Genomic DNA, 11,096 nt, shown 5'->3' on the forward strand with positions numbered 1-11,096 from the left:
TTTTCGGAAGGCAAAACTTATGTGATTTGGGTGCTTACTAAATAATTTTAGTTAATTATTTGTTTCACTTACGTGTGTACAAAGTTGCATTGCCGTGTCAAATAAGTAGACAGCGTGTACTGCAAGTAACTGGTAACATTGTCCTTGAGTATCTACGTTTGACATGAAACGACGTTTCGTTAAAACGAATATTTGTTTTGCGGTGTGTAGGTGCTCACCGAAGCAGTTTTGATAAAATGTTTAGTTCAAGAATATATCCTATATGATATACACTACTGGCCATTAAAATTGCTACTACACGAAGATGACGTGCTACAGACGCGAAATTTAACCGACAGGAAGAGGATGCTGTGATATGCAAATGATTAGCTTTTCAGAGCATTCACACAAGGTTGTCGCCGGTGGCGACACCTACAACGTGCTGAAATGAGGAAAGTTTCCAACCGATTTCTCATACACAAACAGCAGTTGACCGGTGTTGCCTGGTGAAACGTTGTTGTGATGCCTCGTGTAAGGAGGAGAAATCCGTACAATCACGTTTCAGACTTTAATAAAGGTCGGATTGTAGCCTATCGCGATTGCGGTTTATCGTATCGCGACATTGCTGCTCGTGTTGGTCGAGATCCAATGACTGTTAGCAGAATATGGAACGGTGGGTTCAGGAGCGTAATACGGAACGCCGTGCTGGATCCCAACGGCCTCGAATCACTAGCAGTCGAGATGACAGGCATCTTATCAGCATGGCTGTAACGGATCGTGCAGCCACGTCTCGATCCCTGAGTCAACAGATGGGGACGTTTGCAGGAACATTTCGACGACGTTTGCAGCAGCATGGACTGACTATCAGCTCGGAGACCATGGCTGCGGTTACCCTTAACGCTGCATCACAGACAGAAGCGCCTGCGATAGTGTACTCAACGACGAAACTGGATGCATGAATGGCAATACGTCATTTTTTCGGATGAATCCAGGTTCTGTTTACAGCACCATGAAGATCGCATCCGTGTTTGGCGACATCGTGGTGAACGCACATTGAAAGCGTGTATTCGTCATAGCCACACTGGCGTATCACCCGGCTTCATGGTACGGGGTGCCATTGGTTATACGTCTCGGTCACCTCTTGTTCGCATTGACGGTGTGTTACAACCCGTGGCTCTACTCTTCATTTGATCCCAGCGAAACCCTACATTTCAGCAGGATAATGCACAACCGCATGTTGCAGGTCCTGTACGGTGCTTTCTGTATACAGAAAACGTTCGACTGCTGCCCTGGCCAGCACATTTTGCTGATCTCTCACCAATTGAAAACGTCTGGTCAATGGTGGCCGAGCAACTGGCTCGTCACAATACGCCAGTCATTACTCTTGATGAACTGTGCTAATCGTGTTGAAGCTTCATGGGCAGCTGTACCTGTACACGCCATCCAAGCTCTGTTTGACTCTATGCCGTTATTATGGCCAGAGGTGGTTGTTACGCTATTGGTCAGTAATGTAATTCTAAGTTTATGTTTTTACATTTGTAGTTTGAATTATTGTAAGTACTGAAAGATATACAGTTTGTACTAGTACCTCCTTTGATAGTGTGAAACGCTTCTTGGAGAAGCCAGAGACGCCGGAGACACCATCGCATGTTGTTTCCCTTCTACAAAGCCTTAGTCGCATCCACTTACCAGACTACGAAATCCGCTGAGATATATGCGCATTCTCCACATATTCTAAGACATAGTTCGGTACCTCTTCCTCATCACCCTTCCAAACACCCCAACCTAACGTCCAGATACATAAAACCCATAGCACATTACACAAAAACTTATGAAGCCCATAATACTCTTTTACTGGCACCCTGTATAACTCATCACTTCATTTCTTCCTTGTCCAAATATTTCATCACCGAAAAATCTAACTTCTATCGTTTGATCAATGCAGTTCACCAACTGCCTTTTATTTTGTGAACACATTCATTCTTAACGCTATTTACAATCTGTTGCTAGGTTTTTATTTTTAAAAGAGTTTGACTGAAGAGTGACAAACTGAAATCACTCACAGTCCAATACCCACCCAGTGGGATAAGGGCGATGAAGTAACATGAAAGAAAAGTAATTATTTCAGTAAAATACATTTTTAATACGACACCTTTTTCAAGTAGACTAAAAGTATAAATAATTTTTACCACCATACAGATTCCCAACCCCTTGTACACAGTCTTCAAATTTGTGATTGTGACTTTTTAATAGATACAAGAATGCTTGGGGCACGTATAAGGTAAAACGGGGAATGCATGGAACAGATGATAGTCGGGAGGAGAACTATTCATGTATTGCAAGTGTCCCACATCTTCCATTATAAATCTTACAAGTATTGCCATAGATACAAAAATGTCCAATCATTATTTTAAGAACTGTCTGTATGGAGTTAGTAGTCTGGTCTAGAATAAATTATTTTATTCTTTTACTCCAGTTTAAAATGTGCTATATTAAAGATATATTTCTTTACATAATTATTTTCTGCTTTTTATACTTGTTTGTATGAAATATCTTAAAGGATTTTAAGCATTTTGATGATATTAGATTTATTATTTCAGTCTTTATTTATGTACATGGTGTTAGGGCTTCAAGTACAGATTTTTTTTATTGGTGACTGAGGACAGTACACTGAACAACACTAAATCATTATTTCCTTTAATTACAGAATAATAACTATAGGTATTAGGAGTAGTAAATTATTAGACTGATTAGTATCTCAAACTACATGTGGCAAAAGCCAGACATTGATGCTTACTCTCCCCTTAGCACAAGATAAAGTGGTGGAGTTTGGTCAAGCGGATCCAAAATGGTTAGTCAGTACTCGCAGGGATAGTCCACTTAGTGGTGCAGTTGTGACTATGCAGAAAACATCAGGTAGGAAATTACCTGGTATGAGGGGAGAAGCGATTAAGACATTGAAGGGCGTATGTATTAAGATATCAATGATCACAATACATGCACTCATAACCCTAACACCCCATTTATGTACTATCCTCTTCCCTGTAGCTTTGCCAGTGTGCACATATTACACACCTATCCTCCTGTCTCTCTCTTTATCAATCTCTTCTTCCCCTCTCTTTTCTCATCTGTGCCAGTCCACTTGCATACCACCTGCAATGCATTCCAATACCAACTGTACAACACACGAGTTCTGCAAGGCGGCCAAGATGTCAGGTGCTACCAGTATTTTCCACCCCTCCCTGCACCTGTCAGACCAACAAGAAAGTGAGTTAGTACTGCATTGCCATTCAGCTCTGAGCCATGTGTAGATTTTTAAGCCTATTTTAAAATCAACTGCAAAATCTCTACTGAACAATGAGACAAAAGAGCAATCTAATAGAAACGTGTTAGAAATGTTGCATCCTCGACACGGATGTATGAAACATATCATGCTGTATGCATTTTTACTCTGATGTACATAACTAAGGTGTGTATTTTATGTATTTACTTTAAAACAACAGCCTACGAAGGAAAATTAGTTACTTAAAAAAAACTGGTTCTGCGCTACCATGGATACAAAGGAATATCACTGATGCTTATTTCGTATTTTCTGTACTCCACTCTGTACCGAATCTCTACAGAAAGTGCGTACGCTTTTTTCACAGGACGAACTTGGCGACCCCAGGGAGCACCACCAGCTGGAGCTGCAGACGGAGCCCCAGGACTGGGCACCTCTGCGCAGCCTCCATCTGGCCCATAAGTACTGAATGAGTGGGGCACTGCAGAGCCTCCACCTGTCCCCCAAGTACGGAACGAGTGGGGGGCCACTCCGCCCTGCCGCCTCGCCATGTCAAGTGCCTTAACCCAATAAGCCACCCGCCCCCTAAGCTGCCACCGACCAGGCTGGCTGCCCTGCTACTGGGCCTAACTGATACCACTGTTGCTGCTAATTCAGTCTAAGTGGGAAATCTTCAGTTATCCTGGATGATATTTTTCTTTCGTGTCTGACGTACGACGAACTGAACAGCTTACCATTGTCTAAGTAAGACGTCATAATTCGAATGTTCAGTATTAATTGCGTTTTACCATTGTTTATATACGTAACAATATATCAATAGTATAAATGTTCTGCTTAGCGAAGTGAAAGAATCGTCACATCTGTTAAATACCTGTTGCCATTTCTACTGTTTTCCTAAAATAGAGTGCAAAGAAATATGTAACGAAGAGTGGAAATATATGTTGTGCTGCATTATGTGGTTTAATTAATTTTAGTAGAAATAATCAAATACCTTCAAAGCAAGTTTCTCTATCAACAATGTCTAATTACCTGCACAGATGAAATAACACATTCGTCTCCAATTTAAAGTAACAGGGTATTACTTCGGTTTCGCTAATTGACAAGAAGAGGTGTAAGACTCCATATGTCCACTACCACACAGCTTTACTGAAGGGTGAAGCAAGTAACTGTAAATGGTCTTACGTAATTGTGGATTTGTGGATTCAGAGCACCCATTGTGAAGAAATCTTGCTCTTTTTTTAGATTTCATACGAGTAATGACATATTTTGTCTGCTACTTCTATCCATCAACATGTTTTCATTAACTATAGAAAACAGCACACAATAATCTTCATGGAACTGAGAATCACAAGTAAAGAAGACGAGTGTGGTTCAGTATGAATAACCATAGACTGTTGAGAGCTTAGAGAAGAAAAGAAAAAAACCGCTTTTTTCCATACACAAATCATTTATAACCGATCTCCTGTTCTTACAGGACGTCATATTTGTCAGAAGTAGAATTAAAATATCCTTTCATCAATGTCTAGAAACAGAGACTACTAATGCTATTGCATGATTTTTCCTATGTTTGCCACATCGCTGTTGACGTCACACTGCTTTTCCATGTGTACCCGTTCGCATACATCATGAATGGAAGACACTATTCTGTATCTTGTGCATCGTGTCGACTGGTACCGCATGCAGTAACACTTTAAAATGTATGCATTGCCTGAAATCGAGAGGATCCGACAGCACTCGTGTGACACCCATGAGACTGTCCTGGAAGAACGTATGACTAAAGCAATCGAGTTCCTGATTCACAGCTGTGTACGATATGGTGTAACCACATGGAGCAGTGTCTGAAGTTTCAACTGATGCACTGATATCGTAAGACTAAACTGTCCGTATCTCCAAAAGTAATTGTTCCTGGATATTTTGATTAACATGGCCTACTGTTACCAGTAAGACGATGGGACACTTTCCGGGAACAGTGTGTGTAGTTTTGATCTCTCATTCTCCACAGAGGCGACTCTCTGCCTGTTGTCACAAGACGCGAGAGAAGGGGACCTCGGTGTTGGAGTAACACCACTTTTCGTATCTTCCCTTATACACGCAACTTTAGGCTAAATTTGACAGTGTTGCTTACTTCAGGGTTAAATATTTCTGACGGTTAGTTAAAAGTAGCTTTCAGACAAAAAGCAAATATTGAACAGGAAATGTTAGGAAGGTAAGGCACTGAGGGAGACTGGGATTTCTAAAGGGTGAAGTGGAAACGATCCATAGATATTTTAGGACTAAGTGAGATACTATCAATAAAATTGTTTTGGGTTTGTGACCGCATTGTCAATAAGTAAAAACTACCGAGGTTTCGGTCACTGTTGCAAGTGACCCTGAAGAAAGTGCTACAGTGACAGAAACGTCGGTAGTTTTTACATATTGACAATGCGGTCGCAAACTGAGAAAAATTTTATTGTTTCTGACAATGGTCGCGGAAGCCTATATTTGTGAGATACTGTTCGTGCAGTAGCGATTGTATGATTTTTCATACTGGGCCACATAACAGTAGCGCAGGAGCGTGAATAATAACAATAAAGGAAATTAACAACTAAGTAATGGTTACATTGTTGGTGAAAACTGACCCTGTAATCCTAGAGGTAAACACACAAATCATAGATGTGCAATACAGTGAAAGTGAAATGGTGTTAAGACCGTTAATGAATGTATATTGAGAAAACAAAGACAATTTTCAGTGAAGATAGGTGATACAATAGCGGATTAGCGAGTGTATTGAGAGGGTAGAAAGGTTAATAGGTTTCTGTGTTCTCACTAGCTCTGAGAAGTAATTATATGTGGATCTATCAAAAGATAAAGAATATATCAACTGGACAGATTTTGGTGATATAGTGACTTGACAGTTATTTCATTCATCAGTCTTAACCCCTAGCTCTTATTGAGGATCTAATGTACTATTTCGCGATGCAAATATCTTTACTCGAACAACGCACAAAGAAACAAACCAGTGATTATCCTTTGGCTGACAGAAACGAATTATTTTTTCTTCAGCTGGTTAACCGTAACCTAACCGGGTAATCCAGAGAGCGAGTTCGTTCGGCAACTGCAAGACACTATCAGGCAATGGTGCAAATGATCTCATGGATGCCGAAATTAGTGGACATTTTCAACCAGTCTCTGACCTCCAGTACCTTCCCAACACCTGGAAGTAGGGGCTCATAAAATCATTACTTAAAAGAAGATGTCTTCCAGGCAGCCTTCCGACTTCAGGCCCATTTATATCCTACCAGCATTATCCAGGGCGTTAGATTACATAGTCCAAGAACAGCTTACTAGTTATTTAACATGAAATAACCTTTCAGATGAATACCAGCCTGTTTCCCATCAGAATCGCCACCACGACGACTGCTCTTATTAAAATGACTGACGAAATGAAACAAGCTATGGACAAAAAACAGTTGAGTATTATGTTCTTTCTGAATTTCAGCAAAGCTGTCGACACTGTTGGCTTTGACATTATTCTTGCTAAACACATAAATCAACATTTTTTTCTGCAAGTACTGTACAATGCTTCATCTCAGCTTGCATCCTTGAACAGTGTGTAATAGTTGGAATACAAGGATCAGTACCAGGCTCATTACTTTCTTCATTATATGTTAATGATATGTCAACTATTCTTTCCCACAGGATCATCTATACACTGACGAGCTTTAGTTATATCTAAATACAAGTCCAACATACCTGTGCACAGACATCCAACATGTTAAAGCTAATTTACTTGACGTACCATCTTTGGTGTGGAACCCTGTAGCTTTGAAACTTCACCCATCTAAAACGCAAACAATTTTAGGCGCTAACAAAAGACTTACTACCACAGAATCCAGAGAACCTCTTCCACCCTGAATCCTAAACGGCACAGACATAACCTTTCCATTTTTTGCAAAGAACCTGGCGACAATTCTGTACCATCACATACGCTCGCCTGAAAACACAACCGCAATCTATAAAAAGGTGTCAGCATCACTTCATCTACTACATAAATATAAAAAAGTAATTCGTTTCGAGCTTGAAAAGAAGCTCGTAGAGTCACTAATACTCACCATACCTTACCTTGCTGACGGTACTCAATGGCTTGAGGACGAAAGCTTACTTAGGCTTGGACTGGCGATGAATCCATGTGTACGATACATTTGTGATGTACGCCATTTCGACCATATCAGTCATGCCTATGACCAATTATCGTCACTACGTGCTGATAAGCGTAAGTACTATCTCAGTCTGTGTTTGTTCTATCGTTCCCTCAGTCATGGCCCTCCGTGTTCCGTAAACTACTCTACAAATCATTCCCGTTAATCCCCCTCCCCCTCAACGTTTCCATCCCCCACTTCGGCAGAGTTCCTAACTTAAACCCCATTCTTTCCTATAGCCGTTGTCATCGTCATTTTACTCTTCCCCTCCCTCTTTATCCCTTCTACTTCAGACAATATTAAACATGGCTTCAAATGTACTAAACTGGTCTAAAGCTTTCTTAATGTCATTTACTATAATTTTTATTAGTGTCAAATGTTACTATTATCACTACTATTATCTTTATTATTATTATTTCTTTCCTTTCTCGGACGTTATGTCTGGTTAAAAATGGAAAGTGACATGGACCTTGATCAAGCGTGACTTCCTTTTAACTGTACGGTATATGTTACATTGCATTTAAGAACTTTCGGGTAATTGAACGTGTATCAATAATTACAGATCTCTGTAGTTGTATATATACGTTGGGATGTAGCTATATTGCGTTGATGTATTGGTGGATATTGTGTGGTATCACTCCTGTAGTTGATTGTATAATTGGCATAGTGTCAACTTTATCCTGATGCCACAAGTCCTTGACTTCCTCAGCCAGTTGTATGTATTTTTCAATTTTTTCTCCTGTTTTCTTCTGCATATTTGTTGTATTGGGTATGGATATTTCAATTAGTTGTGTTAATTTCTTCTTTTTATTAGTGAGTATGATGTCAGGTTCGTTATGTGGTGTTGTTTTATCGGTTATAATGGTTCTGTTCCAGTATAATTTGTATTCATCATTCTCCAGTACATTTTGTGGTGCATTCTTGTATGTGGGAACGTGTTGTTTTATTAGTTTATGTTGTATGGCAAGTTGTTGATGTATTATTTTTGCTACTTTGTTATGTCTTCTGGTGGTATTCTGTATTTGCTAGTATTGTACATCCGCTTATGGTGTGATCCACTGTTTCTATTTGTTGTTTGCAAAGTCTGCATTTATCTGTTGTGGTATTGGGATCTTTAATAATATGCTTGCTGTAATATCTTGTGTTTATTGTTTGATCCTGTATTGCAATCATGAATCCTTCCATCTCACTGTATATATTGCATTTTCTTAGCCATGTGTTGGATGCATCTTGATCGATGTGAGGCTGTGTTAGATGATATGGGTGCTTGCCATGTAGTGTTTTATTTTTCCAATTTACTTTCTTCGTATCTGTTGATGTTATGTGATCTAAAGGGTTGTAGAAGTGGTTATGAAATTGCAGTGGTGTAGCAGATGTATTTTTATGAGTGATTGATTTGTGTATTTTGCTAGTTTCTGCTCGTTCTATAAAGAATCTTCTTAAATTGTCTACCTGTCCATAATGTAAGTTTTTTATGTCGATAAATCCCCTTCCTCCCTCCTTTCTGCTTAATGTGAGTCTTTCTGTTCCTGAATGTATGTTATGTATTCTATATTTGTGGCATTGTGATCGTGTGAGTGTATTGAGTGCTTCTTGGTCTGTGTTACTCCATTTCACTACTCCAAATGAGTAGGTCAATATTGCTTGCATAAGTATTTACAACTTTTGTCTTGTTTCTTGTGGTCAGTTCTGTTTTCAGTATTTTTGTTAGTCTTTGTCTATATTATTCTTTTAGTTCTTCTTTAATATTTGTATTATCTCTTCCTATTTTTGTCTGTGTCCTAGATATTTATAGGCATCTGTTTTTTCCATCGCTTCTATACAATCGCTGTGCTGTGGTTATCCAATATGTAATCTTCTTGTTTAGTGTGTTTTCCCTTGACTATGCTATTTTTCTTACATTTGTCTGTTCCAAAAGCCATATTTATATCATTGCTGAATACTTCTGTTATCTTTAGTAATTGGTTGAGTTGTTGATTTGTTGCTGCCAGTAGTTTTAGATCATCCATGTATAGCAAATGTGTGGTTTTGTGTTGGTAGGTTCCAGTAATATTATATCCATAATTTGTTTTATTTAGCATGTTGGATAGTGGGTTCAGAGCAAGGCAGAACCAGAAAGGGCTTAATGAGTCTCCTTGGTATATTCCACGCTCAATGTGTATTGGCTGTGATGTGATATTATTTGAATTTGTTTGGATGTGAAGTGTGGTTTTCAAATTTTTTGTTACTATGTTTAAGAACTGTATCAATTTAGGATCTACTTTGCATATTTCCAATATTTGTAGTAACCATGAGTGGGGTACACTATCAAAAGCTTTTTGGTAATCAATGTATGCATAGTGTAGCGACCTTTGTTTAGTTATAGCTTGATATGTTACCTCTGCATCTATTATCAGTTGCTCTTTACATCCTCGCGCTCCTTTGCAGCAAACTTTTTGTTCTACATTTATAATTTTGTTCTGTGTTATATGTGTCATTAATTTCTGTATAATGACTGAAGTTAATATTTTGTATATTGTTGGTAGGCATGTAATGGGGCGATAGTTAGCTGGGTTTGCTGTGTCTGCTTGATCTTTAGGTTTCAGATAAGTTATTCCATGTGTAAGTGTATCAGGGAATGTGTAGGGGTCTGCAATGTAACTGTTAAATAATTTAGTTAGATGTGAATGTGTTGAGGTGAACTTCTTTAGCCAGAAATTTGCTATTTTATCTTTTCTAGGGGCTTTCCAATTGTGAGTAGAATTAATTGCTTGCATGTTGCAAAATTATCACTTCGGGCATTTGTGGTATCGTCTTATATGTGTCTGTTTCTGCTTGTATCCACCGTGCATGCCTGTTATGTTGCATGTTGCAAAATTATCACTTCCGGCATTTGTGGTATCATCTTATATGTGTCTGTTTCTGCTTGTATCCACTGTGCATGCCTGTTATTTTGTACCGGGTGTGACCATATGTTGCTCTGGAAGTGTTCCATGTCTGTTATGTTTGGTGGATTGTCTACTTTAATGTGTGTTATCTATTGTCTGGTAAAATTTCTTTTGGTTTGTGTTGAATGTTTGGTTTTATTTCCTTCTATTTTCACTTTTTTTGTATCTTCTAAGTCGTTTAGCCAATGCTTGTAATTTCTGCTTCTATTCATCTAATTGTTATATCGCTTCTTGTTGTGAGATTTTATCTAACCTTTTTGGTTTTTTGTCTGATATTTCATTTCTTATAAATTGTGTTAGCTGTCCAATGTCTTACCTCAGTTTTTCTATTCTGATCTGTAGCCTGTGTTGCCATGCTGGTTTTGTGGGTTTCTTCCGTGTGTTGGTTGGTTCTGATCTCTGCCTAGTGTGTATACTTAGAGTAGTGAGTGTTCCTATATAAATCAGTAGTAGTAATTCTTCCATAGTTGTATTTTCATTTATTTTGTTGTGTATGATTGTGTTGATAGTTGTTATTGTTGTTTCGACTTGGGGGTTATTTGGTGGTCTACGCAAGAACGATCTAATGTCTGTATTTGTGTCTTTGTATTCTATATATGTAAGCTGAATTTTTTCTTCTATATATAACATGTGTGTCACTTCGTGTTCTATTTGTGCTTGTTCTGGTGGCTGTCATAAGATTTCGTTTTCCTCTGATTGTTTAATTGATGCGTGTTGTTCTTTGTTTGTTTG

Source organism: Schistocerca serialis, chromosome 2 (assembly GCF_023864345.2).
Source record: "Schistocerca serialis cubense isolate TAMUIC-IGC-003099 chromosome 2, iqSchSeri2.2, whole genome shotgun sequence".
Taxonomy (NCBI): Eukaryota; Metazoa; Arthropoda; class Insecta; order Orthoptera; family Acrididae; genus Schistocerca; species Schistocerca serialis.